Here is a 22,097-nt window from a genome sequence, read left to right on the forward strand (position 1 = left end):
CCCCACTGACATGCTTCTTTCATATTCTCCATTACATCACGTACTTCCCAGACCTCAGACAAACCTCCGCGCCTTGCTTTTATAATGCGGAGCAAGCCCGAGATCATATTAACGTTAATTATCGCCAGCCGGCACAAATAGGCGGCTCCCGTCCCTTTGCTGCCTATTTAGGGAGCCTACGGAGTGAGGGAGTAGTTATAGTAGATTTGGGCGTACACCCATCACACGCGCACGCCGTGGCAGATCATCATAATTGTCCTAAACTTGTATTTCATAAGGTTTTCCGAGCGGTGGTACAGCGCAACGGGGGTCATTATTTACTACTAAACATTAAACGAATTTACAAAACTTAATGCGTGCGATTAAGCGCTGATTCTACGTAGGAAAGTAAAGAAGAGGATCCTGATGCTCAACATTCCGGAGACCAAACCCCATTTAAATTAAATTAACAAATATTGCATGTAAATAACAATAGCCCACGTTTAAAACAGCATTTTATTTAGATTATAAAAAAATAATCCTGCATCTGTTTTAGGTGTTCCAGCTGCCACTGTTCTAGAATTTAAATTAAATCAAATCTTATTAGGATCAAATTTAAGCACAATAAATGTTAACACAGTGAGCCTTTTGATTCTATCACTTGTAAATAGAAAAAAAAGCGTGTATGGATTTGTCATCTTATTTCTTGTGTTCTTTAAATTTATAGTAGATTTATTAACTGAAATAAATGACCATAAAATTAAAACAGTGTTAGGACGTTCTACTGCGTCAGCTGATGTCGGTCTTTCAGCCCCGCTTGTGTTTGTGCGTTATTATAAGAATGAAATGCAGTAGACTGTTATGATTTGTAACGGGTTCGACCCATGTTACTCAAACAACTCAGTTCAGGTGTAAGTAAATGTCTGTGCTCTTTGGGGGAGGGACGTGCTAATGATTTGGTCGGCTCTGTGTGTGTGTGTGTGAGAGAGAGAGAGGGGGGTGTCGCGGTCGTTTTCAGTGAAACAAAGGCTCAGCTGAAAAATGTTAGGCACATCAGTCACTTAACCCCCAATAAAAGGTATTTGAGTGTTATGATAGTTGTAATATAACAGATGCGCACTGAATACTAAACCTAAACCAGGCACGGAGATTAATGAACCAAGATAGCCCCCATACCCGTTTAAAAAATAAATAAATAAATAAATACCAAATAATATTATTGTGTATAGACTGATTAAAAACAATGCAATTTATGCTATCATAAGGAAAATAACAAGTTCTTCCATTCCAATGATTAAAAAAGGTAACAATGTCAACTTTAGAATCTAGAATCCAGGAGATTAAAATTACACAAATTGTAATCACTAAAAGTCTCCAGAAGAGCCTCAGATTCAAGTGGTTTTTAAAGTGTGGAGAGGTCCATTACAGTTTCTCTGAATGTATAGGTGAGAACAGCCGATTCACACCTGGGGAGGGTGAATCATTTGTATTTGAATGTTGTCTGGCATTGTAAAGCACTATAGTGACACTAAAAGAACAACCCAGGATTAATAGGAATTCTTATACTGCATAAACATTATTTAGCACAAAAAAATTCCTCGCGCTCGGGAAAACTATGCGTGCGGTTGAGCGCTGGTTAGACTATAGGAAATTAAATCGGAGGGTTTTTATTTAGACTATTAAAAAAATAACCTGCGTCTATTTTTAGGCGTGCCAGCTGCCACTTTTTAGTTAGAAGTTTTCAATACAAAGCTTATAATGCCCATATGACATGACGGAATAAGGCACGGCTGGTGATGATTGGGGTTTGTTGGGTTACAGTGGATTTTACTACGCGGTGTGAGTGCAATGGCCATCCGTCTGCTCGCGCTGACTCTGCTGTCCGCAGATGGCCAGCCCGGCCCCTCCCACCTCTCGCTCCTTTGAAGTCCCCGGGCGCGTTCCATTTGCCCTGCTTGCATGCCGCACTTCCGCGTTGTTGCACGCGCGCTGCATACACAGCGCGTAGTAAAATCCACTGTAGCCCAACAAACCCCGAGTATTTTATAGCGCGGGGTGCAAGCCCGGGCAACCATAGTAACGATAGCTCACCAGTCATGTGTAATTCTGCGGTCCCGCTGCTTCGCATGTCTGAAGGGGAGGCCGCCTAACTAGTGAGCGAGGAGCGATATTGATTTGGGCGCACGCCGTGACAGGCTGAAAAAACTGCTGTCAGATTAATGTGCAAAAACTATATAATAAAACTATATAAGACTACATGCCTTTATAAGACTTAACTTTTATTTAAGCGCACTCACAATAACGAAAAAACGTTGTGATTTTGTAAGTGTTGTGATTTTGTAAGTGTTGTAAGCTGTGCTGCTCTGTATTGTTTTTGGTGAACTTGAGCGCGTCAGAAAATGAACGCAAACGTTTTTTTTAAAGTCTGCTTGCTGTTTTCCCGACGCGTTCATAATCATTATTCTACTTCTGCCGGTGCGCTCTGGAAAACATAATGCATGCGGCTGAGCGCTGATTAAAACTATGGAGTAAATTAAAGAGGAGAATCACGATTCTGAAGTCCTGAGCCCAAACCTCATTTAAATTAAATCAACAAATACTATAAGTAAAAAAAAAAAACAATAGCCCACGTTTAGAAACCGTTTATAAATTCTTTCCGACATGAGTTGGCCCGGTGTTATGCGCAGAGCGCCGGGAGATTTCCTGAAGCTCAGAAATCACTGGGCATTTTTTCTAAATAGCCGCTATCTTTAACAACTGATGGAGGTTTTGAGCTGTATACAAACGCATTCCTGCCTAAACAACTCTTAAAACTACACCTGTGACACAATAACAGTAATATTTCAAACATTCTGCAGGCTGATATTTGGAGAAAGGAAAGAATAATGAATAAACCAGTTGTTGGGTCAAAATAACCCAACCAGGTGTTCATTTGTAAACTACATCTCATATGAGCCAACATGAGCAACCCAACAATGTGTTTAAAGTACCTGAAATAATCCAGAACTTAAATAACAATAAACAGATACAGAGATACGCTGTATAACGGTCACTGTTGTATTTACGGCAACGAGCGAAAATGTCACTTTGCGCCACCTGGCGGCCATTTTACGAATGACTTTGAAATGCAACTAATTTATTTTGGCCGCTGACGTTTTCACGCGGCGGTGAGCGCGACGGTAATAACCATTCCAATTGATCAACTACTGTACCCTGCACTTGTGTTTAGGACTGATGCTGAACAGCTGTGTTCATAGGTTTAATCAACGATTTACAAGACAACAGTTAAAGCGTTTGTGGATGAGAGGTGTGTGTGTGCGCTCCGGCATATCTCCGTTGCTTTAACACAAACATTTGGGCAGAGACAAGTAAGTCTGAAGTACCCCTCCCCCCGCCAAAAACACACACACACAGAGCAATTAGCACCATGTCACAGTCAGTATTCTCCACTGAGGTTTCTTACCTTCCACTCCTTCTAAGTTTGTCTTTGCTCTTTTGATGGAGTTCTTAAAACCCCCCAAAAAATTATACTGAGAAAAAATGATTATGGGTCACATAATCACAAACACAAACTAGCACAGATACATATGATCAAGTTATGTATTATATAATAATAATAATAATAATAATAATAATAATTATTATTATTATTATTATTATTATTAGCCCAACTCTTTGACTATTTAAAACAATGTCGGGTCCCATTTTTTGCACATTGAAGTTGTTGGTTTAAGTAAATGTATTTTTAAATACACAAACAATCCCCCAACAATTAAAACTCGCACACATGACTTTAAAAATAAAATTTATTCTTCCAAAACTAGTAAAAGGGAAAACAATAATTTGTATTAAACAGGTGAAAACATTTTTAATTTTTGCTTAAAGCTCATTAAAATACCTGGATAACACCAGCTGCTTATCAGTCTCTATCTGGTTCTTTTATATTAAAATATCATTTTTTAAAAATATGAAAGATGGAAATGTTTAATTCTTTGTTTCCCCCCTAAAGTATCAAACATTTTGCAATTCTATGTTCAGAATATACAGTAGACCTGACCAAACATCATTCTAAAGCTGTGACGTCATCCCTTCTACAGCTCCCTCAACAGCTTGTTCAGGCTCCTCCAGTAGCTCCAAAAGGCCAACCGTCATCCGTCTGACCCCCCAATCCTCCAGGGCGGAGCTCTGATTAAAGACAACAGGAGAATTTAGTGAAGACAAAGATAAATAAACTTTACAGAATATCTAGTTGTAATAAATATAAAAGATATTAGTAAACCTACACCACAGAGTGTGTAAAATACTGTTTTGGGGAATTCTGGAATGTAAATAAACTGGGATAACTTTAACCATTGAACTTTGTTAGTGTTAACCCCGGTCTGTCTGTAGTATCGTCTGCATTAAATTAACCGAGAATTTACTTAATGCGCTTTTCATACAAATAAGTTAAGCGATATAACACTCGTATATATTAGTTCATCTCTGAAGCCGAACTATAACTTCCCGAGTACTGAAGCACCCCACACCTCCCCTCTCCACACACACACCTCCCCCTCCCCCTTAACTGATAAACACTTCGGGGTTTTTATCCAGCTCGGTAACTAAGCGCTCGCGCTACCGCGCAAAGTCACGGCAAAATTGAGAAAAATATAAACCCGGTTATGAGTGTTTAGCTCGCGAGCTCCTGTACATCTATCCTCAGCTTGTGTCCTTCATGAACTGCATCACATAATATTCACAGATATAACCTGCAGATTAACTCTTACCCAAAGAATAAATAAATGCTGAATTTATCCAGACAACACGCGGTCAGACTCTAAAGGCATTTTTATAAAACACAAACACTCTTCATCCGGTAGTGCAGCTTTTGTAATAGGGACATAAATAGTATTTTCGAAGCTTTAGTGTCTTTTTAGTTAAAGAGGAGTGACATTGTAAGTTTGTGACACTGACAGGAAGCTGTAATGTTAACTCCAGACTTGGTAAACAGATCATTAAGGTATCTAAAGTTACATCGCACGCTGCTCGTGCTGCCAGTGATTTTCAAAACGGCCAATAAAAAACTAAACTGGGAAATAAACTGTAAACTGATCCCAAACAAATTTTATAAATTAAAACACCACTTACCGCGAATAGTCCATTAAGCCGCCATCTTCATCTCTAGTGCAGTTTGGTAGCGTCAGTTCGGCGGGGGTGGGTTGTTAAAATCACGTGATTGCAACTCAGCGCAGCTAAATTGCTGGCTTGTGTTAACGTGTCCTTGAGAACGAAGCGCCATCTAGTGGTGGAACCAGGTAAATGCATAAATAGGGCTTGAATGGGCGTGTTTACTGTGAAATCTTGACACGCCTTTCTCGAAAGAAAAGGAGGGGGGATTACGGCGTGCATAGGGCAGCCGTACGCCATTCGTACGCCATTCACACGGCCGCGGCTATTTGGCGTGGCTCCATCTGTACATTGGCCTACTCTTCTACATGGCCATGGTGAAGTTTAGGTGCATTACAGACTACTGGCGGCAGGACAGTCTTTTCTCTGGTTCTTTTTCAGCCACAACCATATCAAGGAACAGATTCAGTTTTTTTGCACTGTCCTTACACTTTTATATTTTAACATGTAATTTATGTGTAATTTGTGATAACAGCTATATTTTCTGTTATAGTGACTGCAGTAATGCTGCTAAAAAGTCAACTTTGTTCCTAATAAACTGTTTACCTGAACTCGCAAGTGAATGTCAAGTTTTTTTGTGTGTGTCAAATACATTCTTAAATAACCTAAACTGAAAATATATACCTTATTTTGTCCTCAGATACTTTCTTGTAACTTTCCTCTCTCAGTCACATACCTGTCTGATGGCTCATTATGCAGATCAGTATGCAGGCCTTTGTCTTCTCAGGTGTGAATCACTGCATTAGTAATAAAAGTTCACGCCTTCTCGCATAGACCCTTTACACTCAAAAAGTGACTTAAAAAATGTTAATCACTATATTGTTTTCTGTGAGCAAGTAAACAAGATCATTTTCACATCATTTTGAAGCAAAAACACTAGTCCACCAGCCCAGTTCTCAAAAGGTCTTGTGACCAAATGTTCTGTATGAATTTCATGGCCTTATTTCAGCTACTTTTATTTTCACAAAACTTACTAACCATGCATATTTTTTTCCTAAAAAATGCAAAAACATACATTCATTTTGGTCACGTATTATTGTAGAACAGTTTGTGCTGATTACAAGAAAAATACAGGTTGGTCAATAATATATTATAAGCAGCTGAAAAAAGCACAAATATCAAAGCATGTCCAAACATCTCAAGGGCCCCAAAATCACATCGGACCTCAGAGGGTTAAACATTAGATCATTTGTGTCTGTGCTATTTTGTGCTTAAGGTTAATTCAATTCAATTTTATTTGTATAGCGCTTTTAGCAATTTTCATTGCCGCAAAGCAGCTTTACACAGTCAAAAGAATTATTTAAGTTTGTATAAAATGTGAATTTGTATGAATCAAAATGGTCAGTTTGTCCCTGGTGAGCAAGCCGAGGGCGACAGTGGCAAGGAAAAACTCCCTGAGATGATAATAGGAAGAAACCTTGAGAGGAACCAGACTCAACAGGGAACCCATCCTCATTTGGGTGAAACAGAAAGCAGTAAATGATCTGCATTTATACAGTGTGTAGGGTGGGAGGCAGTTCAGCTATAATAGCTGATGTTAATTAATGTTAATATGGAGTCCAGGTAGTTATTGAAGACCCAGGTAGACTTGTTCCAGTCATGAACTATCGAGCTATCAAGTCCCCAGAGAAACAGTTGCCAACACCAGTTAAGGCCAGAACCATTTTCTAGGTAAAGAGAATCATCCCCAGACACCAGACGCATCCCAGAGAGACACACGGGGCATCCATGTGACGAGATCGTCAGCCAGAAGCGGGGCACCAGGATGGGTCAGACAGGTGAACTTAACCCCAGGTTTAAAAAATGCTTTGGGTTTTAAGAATTTCATTAAAAGACAAACTTAGGAGGTGCGGAATGTGAGAAAGGTAAGGTGAGAAATCTCAATGGAGAATGTACTGACTCTGCCCAATACTGACTGTTAGATGGGGCTAAGGTGGGTTCTTTTATCCTGCCGGCGCGCAAATGTGTTTGTGTTAAAGCCAGCTCAGACAAACCTTATGAATGCAGGAACATACACACACACACACGCACACACACACACACACACACACACACCTGTGGCACTTTAACTGTTGCGTCAACATTGTCTTGTAAATACCTGATTAAACCTATGAACACGGCTGTTCAAAAGAAATACTAAACAGACACATGGTCTATTTTGTCAGCAATACGGTAATAATTTACACCATGATAACATTAGTGCAGAAGGATATAATGAGACTTGTCTCTATTACATCATGACTTTGAGACGTTCACAGTATATTCGAACCATAGACAGTGTTTATTTTGCTGAACATTACAAAACAGCCATGTCCAATAAAACAGTGCATCTTTAATAAGCCATATTGCTTTCGAGTCAGAAGTAAAATGACGAAAGACAGAGAAGCCCCGTAAACTTGATCCTGAACAGCCACGGGCTGACTTTAACAATAATAGTTGATTGTTTTTATATTTATGTTTCTTGTATATATTTTTAAATGTTCAAATGAACATTTCAGAGTATATAATTTGTTAATGCAACCACGGGGGGGGGGGGCGCAATCCAGTGTCTTCTTGGATAAATGCAGAGGGTTGTGTCAGGAAGGGCATCCGACGTAAAACATTTGCCAAATCAATGATGCGAATCAAGAATATAATTCCCATACCGGATCGGTCGTGGCCCGGGTTAACAACGACCGCCACTGGTGCTGTTGACCTACAGGGTGCTGGTGGAAATTGGGCTACTGTTGGTCGAAGGAGGAGAGGAGGAAGGCGTGTTCGTAAGCAGAGAGAAAAGAGGAAAGGCAAGAGTTTAGGAGTGATAGTAGGGACTTTGAATGTTGGGACCATGACAGGGAAGGGAAGAGAGTTAGTTGATATGATGCAGAGAAGGAAGGTGGATATACTGTGTGTCCAGGAGACCAGGTGGAAAGGTAGCAAGGCTAGAAGCTTAGGATCAGGGTTCAAATTGTTTTACCATGGTGTGGATAGGAAAAGAAATGGAGTAGGAGTTATCCTAAAAGAGGAGTTTGTAAGGAATGTTCTAGAGGTGAAGAGAGTATCAGATAGGGTGATGAGTCTGAAGCTGGAAATTGAAGGGATAATGTTCAATGTTGTTAGTGGTTATGCCCCACAGGTAGGATGTGAGTTAAAAGAGAAGGAGAAATTCTGGAGTGAGTTAGATGAAGTGATGCAGAGCATCCCCAGAGGTGAAAGACTGGTGATTGGTGCAGACTTCAATGGACATGTTGGGGAAGGGAACAGAGGTGATGAAAATGTGATGGGCAGGTTTGGTCTTCAGGACAGAAATGTAGAAGGACAGATGATGGTGGACTTTGCAAAGAGGATGGAAATGGCAGTAGTAAATACTTTCTTCCAGAAGAGGCAAGAACATAGGGTGACATATAAGAGTGGAGGCAGAAGCACTCAGGTCGACTACATCTTGTGTCGACGTTGTAACCTGAAAGAGATCAGTGACTGCAAAGTGTTGGTAGGGGAGAGTGTAGCCAGACAACACAGAATGGTCGTGTGTAAAATAACCCTGGTGGTGAGGAAGGCGAAGAGGACAAAGGCAGAGCAGAGGACAAAGTGGTGGAAGCTGAGAAAGGAAGAATGTTGTGAAGTCTTTAGGGAGGAGTTGAGACAGGCTATGGGTGGTCAGGAGGTGCTTTCAGTTGACTGGACAACTACAGCCAATGTGATCAGGGAGACAGGTAGGAGGGTACTTGGTGTATCATCAGGTAAGGGGAAAGTGGACAAGGAGACTTGGTGGTGGAATGAGGAAGTCCAGGAGTGTATACAGGGAAAGAGGCTAGCTAAGAAGAAGTGGGACACTGAGAGGACTGAAGAGAGTAGACAGGAGTACAGGGAGATGCAGAGTAAGGTGAAGGTAGAGGTGGCAAAGGCCAAACAAAGAGCATATGAGGACTTGTATGCTAGGCTAGACAGTAAGGAGGGAGAGGGGGATCTGTACAGGTTGGCAAGGCAGAGAGATAGAGATGGAAAGGATGTGCAGCAGGTTAGAGTGATTAAAGATAGAGATGGAAATGTACTGACAGATGCCAGGAGGGTGATGGGAAGATGGAAGGAGTATTTTAAGGAGTTGATGAATGAGGAAAATGAAAGAGAACAAAGAGTAGAAGAGGTGACTGTTGTCGAACAGGAAGTAGCAAATATTGGTAGAAGTTAGGTGAGAAGGGCGTTGAAGAGGATGAAGAGTGGAAAGGCTGTTGGTCCTGATGACATACCTGTGGAGGTATGGAAGTGCTTAGGAGAGGTGGCAGTAGAGTTTTTGACAAGTTTGTTTAACAAGATCTTGGAGAGTGAGAGGATTCCAGAGGAATGGAGGAGAAGTGTATTGGTGCCAATTTTTAAGAACAAGGGAGATGTGCAAAGCTGTGGCAATTATAGAGTTATAAAGCTAATGAGCCAGACAATGAAGCTGTGGGAAAGAGTAGTGGAAGCTAGGTTAAGGGCAGAGGTGAGCATTTGTGAGCAGCAATATGGTTTTATGCCTAGAAAGAGTACATCAGATGCAGTATTTGCTTTGAGGATGCTGGCGGAGAAGTACAGAGAAGGTAACAGGGAGTTGCATTGTGTCTTTTTAGATTTAGAGAAAGCGTATGACAGGGTGCCAAGAGAGGAGCTGTGGTATTGTATGAGGAAGTCTGGAGTGGCAGAGAAGTATGTTAGAGTGGTGCAGGACATGTATGAGAGCTGTAAGACAGTGGTAAGATGTGCTGTAGGTGTGAAAGAAGAGTTTAAGGTGGAGGTGGGTCTGCATCAAGGATCGGCTCTAAGCCCCTTTTTGTTTGCTCTGGTGATGGACAGGATGACAGATGAGGTAAGACAGGAGTCCCCATGGACTATGATGTTTGCAGATGACATTGTGCTCTGTAGCGAGAGCAGGGAACAGGTGGAGGAAAATTTGGAGAGGTGGAGGTATGCTCTGGAAAGCAGAGGAATGAAGGTTAGCTGCAGCAAGACGGAATACATGTGTGTAAATGAGAGGGACCCAGGAGGATCGGTGAGGCTACAGGGAGCAGAGGTAAAGAAGGTGCAGGATTTTAAGTATTTAGGGTCAACGGTCCAGAGCAACGGAGAGTGTTCAAAGGAGGTGAAGAGGCGGGTACAGGCAGGTTGGAATGGGTGGAGAAAAGTGTCAGGTGTGTTGTGCGATAAAAGAGTATCAGCGAGAATGAAAGGAAAGGTGTACAGGACAGTGGTGAGACCAGCGATGCTCTACGGCTTAGAGACAGTGGCGCTGAAGAAAAGACAGGAGGCAGAGTTGGAGGTAGCAGAGCTGAAGATGTTGAGGTTCTCTTTGGGAGTGACAAGGATGGATAGGATTAAGAATGAGTTTATCAGAGGGACAACCCACGTTAGATGTTTTGGAGATAAAGTCAGAGAGGCCGGATTGAGGTGGTTTGGGCATGTTCAGAGGAGAGATTGTGAATATATCGGTAGAAGGATGCTGAGGTTGGAACTGCCAGGCAGGAGGTCTAGAGGAAGACCAAAGAGGAGATTTATGGATGCAGTGAGAGAGGACATGAAGTTAGTTGGTGTGAGAGAAGAGGATGCAGAGGATAGGGTAAGATGGAGGCAGATGATTCACTGTGGCGACCCCTGAAAGGGAACAGCCGAAAGACAAAGAAGAAGAGTATATAATTTGTTGTGTCATCTGTTTACAGCGTTGGCTAAATTTGTGATTGAGACCCATGGGTTACATTGAAATAATTTTTATTAGTACTAGTAGTAAGCCAGGCTTTAGTAACTTTGAACAAACACAATATAAGCCCTCTCTCGCACACACACACTCTCTCTCTCACTCTCTCTCGCACGCACACACACATACAGTACACGCACACGATTAATAAGGATGTCTTGAAAAATATTGCAATAAGTAAGTAAAATAGCATAAGCATTATGGGTTGTGTATTGAGTGATTTAAAAAAATCTGTTTTATTAACCTTTTTTTTTCTTTTTACCACACCATCTATTTATGAAACTATGTTGACAATGTAAAACTATGTTGCCTTATATATTGAACATATTGTTTAGGGCTGCCTGGACACTGCAGTTAACTGAAGCAGTCAATGCTCCATCTGGCGGTATTTTACAGCATTGCAACCATCTTTTTTATGGGTGTTTATGGGGCGGGGCATCATTAACTGCATCATGGATAACTGCGGGGATCACATTCGCGAATATGTCACAACCCGTCAAGCTACAGCTCTGCCATGATCATATAAGCACTCCTGCTCCACGTTCCCAACCACCCCTTGCTTCTCGCCACCTCACCTTCCGCTCTCAACACACCTGTGCGTTATCACCAATTATCCTCCTCACCTATTTAAACCACGCTCTGCCACTGTCACGTTGACAGATTATTGTGTGCCTTTTGTAGCCCAATTTTCCAGCGTTAGTTTTATGTCTCGACTACCCGTTACCGACCACGCTTCGTTTCTTCTCGACCACGCCACTGTCTCACATTTGGATTCCACGCTCACGGAGTTTTGTTATCGACCCTTGGATTTGCCTCAATGACCACAAATTCGTATCACGGACCTTCTCTCGTCTCTCTGGCTCTGAAACCTTGCTCACCTTCGACCACAAATAAGCTTAGCAAAACCAGCCACCAACCTGTGCGGCGTCTCCATTTCGCTCGCCGGCTTTCCACGTCTCTGCAACACTGCGCGAATCGCGCTGCACACCAAGCTTCCTCACCGGCTCTTTGCACTTCCGCATTCTTGCACAGGACACAAAAGGCGCTCTCGCCGACTCGCGGCGCTTTAGCATTCCTCCCAGGTCTACGTTGCACACAGAGCGCTCACGCGCGCTTCCGCATTCATGCCACAGCACAGAGCTTAACCGGCACTTACTCTTTGATCCACTCGGCCGGCTCAGTTTGCTACACAAGCACTATCACGAATCACAGGTCTAACTCTTGCCTTGAATCCATCACGCCCTCTAGCGCCCCATGACAGAATAATCTGGCCAAAAGGAATGGATCCAGCAGAGGCTGCTCGCCTGAGGGGGGCATTAGAGAGCCAAGGAACCCTCTTAGGTACACATCAGCAGGAAATCACACAAATCACTAATACACTTCAAACCATCACCGAAACCTTGCAGTCTCTTTCCAATTTTCCAGCGTTAGTTTTATGTCTCGACTACCCGTTACCGACCACGCTTCGTTTCTTCTCGACCACGCCACTGTCTCACATTTGGATTCCACGCTCACGGAGTTTTGTTATCGACCCTTGGATTTGCCTCAATGACCACAAATTCGTATCACGGACCTTCTCTCGTCTCTCTGGCTCTGAAACCTTGCTCACCTTCGACCACAAATAAGCTTAGCAAAACCAGCCACCAACCTGTGCGGCGTCTCCATTTCGCTCGCCGGCTTTCCACGTCTCTGCAACACTGCGCGAATCGCGCTGCACACCAAGCTTCCTCACCGGCTCTTTGCACTTCCGCATTCTTGCACAGGACACAAAAGGCGCTCTCGCCGACTCGCGGCGCTTTAGCATTCCTCCCAGGTCCACGTTGCACACAGAGCACTCACGCGCGCTTCCGCATTCATGCCACAGCACAGAGCTTAACCGGCACTTACTCTTTGATCCACTCGGCCGGCTCAGTTTGCTACACAAGCACTATCACGAATCACAGGTCTAACTCTTGCCTTGAATCCATCACGCCCTCTAGCGCCCCATGACAGAATAATCTGGCCAAAAGGAATGGATCCAGCAGAGGCTGCTCGCCTGAGGGGGGCATTAGAGAGCCAAGGAACCCTCTTAGGTACACATCAGCAGGAAATCACACAAATCACTAATACACTTCAAACCATCACCGAAACCTTGCAGTCTCTTTCCACTCAAATTTAGAATCAGCCACCTCTTGCACTCGCTCTGCTACATCCCCCCCCCAGTGCTCTCTCCCGTCCATGTCCAGCCACATGTCGCTCTTTTCTCTCCCATTGCTCTCTCGTTCTGGAACTGCAGGCCACGTCATTTCCCACAGAGCGCTCTAAGGTCACCTACATCATTACCCTCCTCTCTGGAAAGGCGAGGGAGTGGGGAACGGCACTGTGGGATGCTCAAGTTTCATGTTGCTTCACTTATAGAACTTTTACTGAGGAAATGAGGAGGGTTTTTGATCGTTCCTTCACAGGACATCAGGCAGCTAACCAGTTACGCCAGGGAGCACGTTCTGTCTCTGACTATGCCATTGATTTCCGGACTCTAGCTCCCTTTTGTGACTGGGACGAGAAAGCTCTTTTCAACTGTTTCCTCCATAGGCTTTCAGACCCAGTGAAAGACAAGCTCGCGGCTCGTGAACTTCCCTCGGACCTGCAGGGACTCATTGACCTGGCAACACGTATTGATGCTCGCAAGTGGATTCGACGGTCTGAACAGCAGCCTTGTCTCACACCATGCACCTGTGCACCAACCTTAGTCACTTCCGAGGCACCCTCCTGAACCCATGCAGATAGGCCGCACATGCATCTCACCCAAGGAACGCCAGCGCCGCAGAGATAACGGCGCCTGCTTCTATTGCGGCCAGACCGGTCATGCTGTGCGCTCCTGCCCACTAAAAGGGCAGGCCCCCTTCGTAGTTCTGGGGATGCAGGGGGGCCCCGCATCTGTTTCTTCCCTGGACCAACGTTCATGTTTCTCCGTGACTTTGACCCATGACGACCAATCCTATGTCACTCACGCGTTAGTAGACTCCGGGGCTGATCAGAACCTAATCTCCTCTTGCACTGCCTCCAAATTCAATATTCCTCTCACGCCCTTGCATCAGCCCTTCGTGGTTCAGGCTCTTGATGGCAGCAAATTAAACCTGATTACCCACCGTACTGCCCCCATCACCCTACAGTTTTCAGGAAACCACACAGAGCTCATTTCGCTCCTAATTGTTCATAATGCCCATGCACCCATTGTTCTAGGCCTCCCTTGGTTAAGGCTGCATAATCCACACATTGACTGGGTCAAAAGAAGGGTCCTGGATTGGAGTCCCACCTGCCTCTCTTCATGTCTACGCTCCGCCCCTATGGGCCAAACCTTGTCTACGCCATGAGAGGTGATCCCCGACCTAACCAGGGTTCCCACAGATTATTATGACCTAAGTCAGGTGTTCAGTAAGTCACGGGCTGTCTCATTACCTCACCGCCCTTATGACTGTGCGATTGACCTTCTTCCTGGCACCTCTCCACCCAAGGGGCGACTTTACTCCCTCTCTCGCCCTGAGAGAGAGACCATGGAACAGTACATAAAGGAGTCACTTGCCGCAGGGTTCATCCGCCCATCCTCTTCACTAGCAGGGGCAGGGTTCTTCTTCGTGGAAAAAAAGGACAAATCCTTCAGACCCTGCATTGATTACAGAGGGCTAAATGAGATCACAGTCAAGAACTGCTACCCCTTCCTCTGATGTCATCAGCCTTCAAACTTCACCAGGACGCCCGTGTCTTCACCAAACTGGATCTGAGAAACGCCTACCACCTTGTCAGGATACAGGAGGGTGATGAGTGGAAGACTGCCTTCAACACACCCACCGGCCATTATGAGTATCTAGTGGTTCCTTTTGGCTTAACCAATGCGCCGGGCAGTGTTTCAGGCTCTAATAAACGATGTCCTCAGGGATTTCCTCAACGTCTTTGTCTTTGCCCACCTGGACGATATCTTGATTTTCTCATGCTCAGTCAAGGAACAAAGATCCCACGTTCGCCAGGTCCTGCAACAGCTACTTGAGAATAAACTTTACGTCAAGGCAGAGAAATGCGAGTTTCATTGCTCGTCCACATCCTTTTTGGGATATTGCATCTCCCCTGAGGGCATCCAGATGGACCCCACCAAGGTGAAGGCAGTCACTGACTGGCCAGTACCGTCATCAAGACACGAACTCCAATGCTTCTTAGGGTTCGCCAATTTTTATCGCCGTTTCATCCGGAGCTACAGCATGGCAAGAACGCTAAACCTGACGCCCTCTCTCGGCAGTTCTCCACCTCTCAGGACGCATCCACAACGGATACTATCCTTCCTCCCCAATGACTTGTGGCAATAACCCGGCTTACTGTGGAGCAGCTTGTCCAGCAGACCCTTGAACGGGAACCAGGCCCAAGCACCGTCCCACCTGACAAGCTCTTTGTTCCAGTCTCTGTACGACCACAGGTGTTAGACTGGGCTCACAGTTCCAGACTGGCATGCCATCCTGGGGCAGCACGCACTTCCGTGGCAGAATATATGTATATATATACACTACTGTTTAAAAGTTTGGGGTCACTGTCTAACTCCATGATGGCTCCTGATTTTTATTTCTTTCTACATTGTAAAGGAATGCTGAAGGCGTCCAAAAAATGCATTAATCTCCTTTGAACACTTGATATTGAGATGTTTCTGCTACTTCTGCTCTGTAAAGACTTCATAACGCCTCTAATCTGAGGTGCTGTTAATTGATAATTTTTCAGGCTGATAACTCTAAATGAACTTCTCGTCTGCGGCAGAGGTAGGTTTTGGTTTCGCCCTCCTGGAATGGCTGCGCGCAGCAAGCTGTGAAAATGCTGTTCATTACCTGTAGGGGGCAGTCGTGTTTCAGTCTAAAGTATTGTGTTTCTACTGAAGCCGGAAATGTGTTCTCTCTCTTAGGCGGCCATTGACAGCAGGCAACGGAGCTCATAAACGTGTCAAACTCAAACTGTAAATACTGATATATATTTATTCTTCATTTTTTTCTCTCCTTCAATGATGATACTTCTTTAACTGCACGTTCTCCATTTAGTGTTATTATTATTAGTAGTAGTAGCGCTCCGAATTTATTATTGTTATTATTCTTATTATTATTGTAATGCACCCGCGCGTGTGCAAGAAGACGAAGTACAACTAATAATACAAGAATGTATGATATGTTTGCCTAAAATAATATTGTTTTATTGTGTTTATGGGCTTTAAATATACACTAAACAATAAACACTGCCTTTTGCAAAGTGAAAGTGAGTTGCGGGTGCAGCTTTTTGATTAAAAGACTGATAAACGCATGCGCAGATATGAACAGATTTATCGATAAAACTACAGACATGAAATGCAACAAACACAAAAATATGTGCTACTCGCTGCACATATGCACTTCCTCCATTCGTTAGTATTCAATTCAATTCAATTTTATTTAATGGTCATTGTCTCAAAGCAGCTTCACAACGATGAAAGAAATTCATATATATATATATATATATATATATATATATATATATATATATATAATAAAATAAAATAATATTAATAATAATAATAATAATAATAAATTGTGTATGTGTGAGAAAAATGTGTCTAGATAATAACGAGATGAATGAATGAAATAGGAAGAAACCTTGAGAGGAACCAGACTCAACAGGAAACCCATCCTCATCTGGGTGATAACAGATAGAGATGATATAACACCATGTGTGTTATGCAGCTGAAAGTACAGTACAATATAACAAAAATTATTTAAATTAACATGAAGTCCAGTTCAGAATAGGGATGAGTCAGTAGGTGCAGAGGGCAGATGGGATCTGGATCACTGGGAGCACAGGAGCAGGATGTGTAGCTCCAACCATAATAAGGCAGAATTCAGCTGGAGCTGGTCCTTCTCTGGACGCCTCAGGATCCTCGCAGGGTTGGCCTTTGTCTACTGAAGCTGGTACAATCTCCAGATGCCTCGGGATGGGTAGAAAAGTACAGAACAGATGGAGAGAGTTAGCGTAGTTGCCATTCAGGATAGATGTACTGAAGTATGAAGTTATGGGATGAGTTACGCGTATGCCAGATTAAAGAGATTCGTCTTGAGTCTACTTTTAAACTGGGAAACTGTGTCTAAGCCCCGAACACTAACTGGAAGGCTATTCCAAAGTTTTGGAGCTAAATATGAAAATGCCCTACCCCCTTTTGTAGATTTTGAAATTCTGGGAATTACAAGAAGTCCGGAATTTTGTGATCTTAAGGAACGTGGTGGATTATAGCGTTTCAGAAGACTGGTTAGGTATGTGGGAGCTAAACCATTTAAAGCCTTGTATGTAAGTAATACTATTTTGTAATTAATTCTAAACAGAACAGGTAGCCAGTGCAGGGATGATAATATTGGGGTTATATGATCATATTTTCTGGATCTGGTGAGAACCCTGGCGGCTGCATTTTGGACTAACTGAAGCTTGTTTATTGGGGATGCAGGACAACCACCTAGTAATGCATTACAATAGTCCAGTCTGGAGAACATGAATGCATGAACTAGCTTTTCTGCATCAGATACGGATAAGATGCTCCTAAGTTTGGCGATATTTCTACACTGTAAAAAATTTCTGTAAATTTACATAGAAATTTAACAGAAAAATGCTGTTTTAATGAAATATTAGTAGGTTGCCGTTTTTTACAGTGCATTGTGGGAAGACTTGCTCACTTCAGGTTAGTAGTCGAACAACAACAGTATGTCACTGTTATTTAATGGTATTATATCATATTTTTTTTATTTGTGCGACGTGTATTATCACCACGAGGTAATTAGAGTGCACCTTTATCTATGTTTGTCATACCTTTAAAAATATTACAGAGGGTTTTTTATAATTATTTCTAAAGTATTTCTAAAAATAACATTATAAAAACATGTGGGTAACGGATCAATTAAAACAGAGACCATCGTAGCTGGGTGCCACGGACGGATGCCGAAAGTGTGTTTAGGCTACACACAGAAAACAAAAATCTGGCGCGACACGGAGCTGCGGAACTTCCATACTGCATTACATTTTCCATCGTGTTGCTAACAGGTAAGAGTTCGCTTTTATTCAAACTGTTCATTTGACGAAAAATCTGTAAGTTCAACTCTGAAATTCGATTTTCGTATTATTTTTAAATTCATCGGTTCAATACACCATATTTTACTCACTGTTTTATTGGTGTTACAGACGATTTCTAAAAGTCATGCGGTAACGTTAAAGATTCGGTGAAGCCGTTGTAATTAACTTAATTACATGCAGTTAGCAGCTTGAAACTTTCCCAAACTGACTGGGTAAGTTATTGTTAAGGTTCAAATACAAGATAAATTATATGCTTGTTACATTTTACCTCAATTTAACTTTACATTACATTGGCAAGCTATACCCATAGTTGGAAAGACAGGTTTAGTTTATTTTAGTTGACAGTAAATGGTATAAGCAAATTATCAACAGATTACTGTGAATGTGCTTATTTAAAAAAAATCTAACGTCAAATACTCTTGCACTTCGTCACCATTTTATCTTTTGATCGTGACTCGAATGCATCAGTAATTTGTTAGTTAGTGTTCCGCCTGTTTTTTGCATTATGTTTCCCTGTAATTTCTGTAGGGAAACGTGTGCTACCCCTGCGATTTATGTGAAACACATAAAAATACACAGTCATGTCTCAAATAGTGTATTCCGTTGTTGCATACGTAACTGTAATAGAAAGTTTCAAAAACACGCAGGCTTGAAATCTCACGTATACAGACACCATAAAAGATATAAGTCAGAAACCACAATGTGCACTACACATTCATTGGAATGTCATGTTGATTTGTGTGGTGCCAAAAGTTCCAGTTTACCTGACCTTATTTCTCATATCAAAATGCACATTAAAGAGGGTCGAAGAGTCACATGCCCTTTTATGCAGTGTGGTAAAAAGTTTGCTGTTATATCAACATTTACCTCTCATTTGTCTAGAAAACATAAAGAAGACACAAGACAATCAATCATGACATCTGAAGCCAGCTGCTCCCAGATTCAAGAGGATAATTTTCAGTCTGATACATAGACGGATGAAGGTGAGAACTGTAAGGAACCAGATGTAAGTCCTGAAAATGTTGATGAGACATTGTTTTTAAGGAATCTTGCTCTGTTCTATTTGAAACTGCAAGCAAAAGTATTGCTTCCAGCCTCAGTAATTCAGACAGTCATTGAAGATATTCAGTCAATCCCCAGACCTTAACCAATAGAAAACTTGTGGGGTGACATCAGAAATGCTGTTTCTGAGGCAAAACTAAGAAATACAGAGTTATTGTCAAATGATCCGTGGCTGGAATACCTGTTTACAGGTGCCAGAAGTTGGTTGACTCCATGCAGCACAAATGTGAAGCAGTTTTCAAAAACAGTGGTTATTCAACTAAATATTAGTTTAGCGATTCACAGGAAAGCTAAATCTTAATGTTTTTTTCAGTTTATGAAGTAAATATTTCAGTTTGTATTGAAAAAGGCAGACGCTGCTATTTTTTTGAACAGCCCAATATTATTGTTACTGTCATTTTCTGTAAAGTAATTAAAATATTGATCCTTTTTCTTCATGTTTTGAAGTAAAATATAATGTGCAGTGTTCCCAATGAATGGAAATAAAATATTATAAGAATTCTGAGCTTTACTCAAGTTTTAAAAACACTGCTATTATTTTGAACATAACTGTATGTTTTTTTGATATGTTAATTTCTAATTCTTATCTTTACCAATAGATGTCTGCCACTCCTGCTGACCTTGAGAAGACTGGTAACCTACCTGTGACTCCTCGATTGATCCTGCTTGGTAAGTATATGAAATATGACATGTCTGTATGTTCACTAAACAAGGATCACACTCTAGGCTGGCTGGCACAACTTTTTACCATTAGGAAAACATTCATCTTGATGTGCCTCATTCTGGCCACTGTATAAAAAAGTTTGATTAAAGTGTACTTTTTTAAACTGAAGAAAATATTTGATGTGATGCCTGAATGAGTTTGTGCTGTTTAGTTTGCATATCATAACCTTAGTGGCTTGTTGGCTAAAATATTAAAAACTGCAAGGTTAGTTGTCTGGGAAGATATGAATATTATATGATTTTGTCAGGGCTTGCATAATTTGTTAGCTATGTTAGCTCTCCAAGGATAATAGTTTATAACATAATCTGTACACTCCTTTAAGGTCCAAGTGATACTCAAGGGCAGTGGATGAAACAATGGATGATCAGCTTGGAGGGCAGAATAATCTGTGAGGGTGTGCAACCAACCTTTCTGTCTGGACTTGCTGCTTTGTTTTCACTGTATTACATCTTTAACCTGCAATATCAAGAGGAAGCAGCATCCACATTGGAATTCCTTCAAAGGTAAATTTATTTTTATCTTACAATAATATGGTAATAATAGTATTTTAAAAAGTAAAGTTAAAGTTTCTGGGTCTTTAAAGGATTAAGCTGCAAGTTTGGTAACACTTCATAACATTAGCTAATGTATTAAATAACAAGCTTTACAGTACTGTGTAAATCTTTTAAATCTTGTTTTATTATTAAAGTTTTAAGACTTTTAAGTTTGATGACAGAAAGTCTTCCCTTATTATTTTTTTAGACGATTTGTTGGAATAAATCCGGAAAAAGGGACCAAGGCTGCAAAAGGAAAAGTGACATCTAAAAAGACTGGGAAAACTGTTCAAAAGAAGACCATGACAGTCAATCTGAAAGTGTCAAATCTTTTAAAAAGATTGATGGACTTTGAGTGGCACTTTATTTAAAATGTTTTTTGTTTTACAGTAGTTTGTATATACTGTTATTTTTTTTTTTTTTGTATTCTACTTTTTATATCCAGAAAGGGCTTGTGTTTGATAAAGCCTTGTGTTGATTTATTTATTTTCATTATTTTTTTTCGGAAGCTTGATTTGAAGCTTGTTTATTATTTAATGTCAAGTTGAGGCATTTTGAAATTGTGTTTGTTTTCTTAAGCCATCTTTGTATTTCTCAATGTTATGGGTGCTTATTTGTTGCACCATAGTTTATGCACTCAAAAATATGATGGCTTGCATTTTTCACATTTCTTTTTGGCACAACAAACAGCTTAACAATTAATATAATGTTAAATGGAAATAAAGAAGGACTAAAACAGTAAGTTGGCATTATTTATTTTGTTTTCCACAAATATAAAATGCAGGGTATAATAGCATTTGCAATTTAGAATAATTGGGCTGTAATTAAAATGTATATTAACAGCTATATACTGCTAAATAACAGTTGTATGCTGTAGCTAACAAAACAGTATCTTTCTGTTAATTTTAATAACAGTAACCCACTGTTTTTTAACAGTGCAATGCTGGCAACCACAGCTGCCAGTAGATTACCGTTTTTTTTACAGCATTTTTTTTTTTACAGTGTAAGATGGAAAAAGGCTGTTTTTGTGATATTGGAAATATGATTTTCAAAGGACAAGTTACTGTCTAATATCACGCCCAGGTCTTTTACTGTTGAGCTAGTAGTAACAGTACATCCTTCTAAACGCAGGCTGAATTGTGAAAGCTGTTGTGTGCTGTTTTTTGGGCCGATGAGTAATATCTCTGTCTTATCTGAGTTTAGTAAAAGAAAGTTATTGGTCATCCAATCTTTTATGTCCTGGACACACTCGGTTAATCTAGACAACTTGGGTATTTCATCTGGTTTTGTTGAGATATATAATTGGGTATCATCAGCATAACAATGGAAACTAATCCCATGTCTTCTAATGATGTTACCCAAGGGAAGCATGTATATTGAGAACAGCAGAGGTCCTAAAACTGACCCTTGTGCGACCCCATATTTCACTGGCATTACACCAGACAGTTCTCCATTTAGATCTACAAAATGGTATCGATCAGACAGGTATGATCTAAACCATTTTAATGCCTGTCCCTGAATACCTATATGATTTTGTAAGCGATCTATGAGAATATTATGATCTATAGTGTTGAATGCAGCACTAAGATCAAGCAAGACTAGAATCGAGGTGCAGCCTTGGTCCGAGGCTAAAAACAAGTCGTTTGCAATCTTAACTAGTGCAGTTTCTGTACTATGATGGGGCCTGAAACCTGATTAAAGTTCTTCAAGGATGTTGTTTTCCTGCAAAAATGTGCATATTTGAGCTGATACTTTTTCTAATATTTTTGATATAAAGGGGAGGTTTGAAATCGGTCTATAATTTGTTATTTCATTTGCGTCCAAATTAAATTTT

The 22,097-nt window shown here is 41.3% G+C and overlaps 1 long non-coding RNA gene across 2 annotated transcripts; it reads left to right on the top strand.

The window, feature by feature from the left end:
- The first annotated feature begins 17,693 nt into the window (after positions 1 to 17,693).
- On the top strand, positions 17,694 to 21,060 carry LOC128533951 (uncharacterized). Of its 2 annotated transcripts, XR_008361429.1 has the most exons (5): positions 17,694 to 17,914; positions 18,838 to 18,927; positions 19,606 to 19,675; positions 20,053 to 20,233; positions 20,472 to 21,060. It is a non-coding gene; the product is annotated as an uncharacterized LOC128533951 (long non-coding RNA). The 2 variants fall into 2 exon arrangements; XR_008361430.1 differs by lacking the exons at positions 18,838 to 18,927; positions 19,606 to 19,675.
- The last annotated feature ends 1,037 nt before the right edge of the window (positions 21,061 to 22,097 follow it).

This window comes from Clarias gariepinus, chromosome 12 (assembly GCF_024256425.1).
Source record: "Clarias gariepinus isolate MV-2021 ecotype Netherlands chromosome 12, CGAR_prim_01v2, whole genome shotgun sequence".
NCBI lineage: Eukaryota > Metazoa > Chordata > Actinopteri > Siluriformes > Clariidae > Clarias > Clarias gariepinus.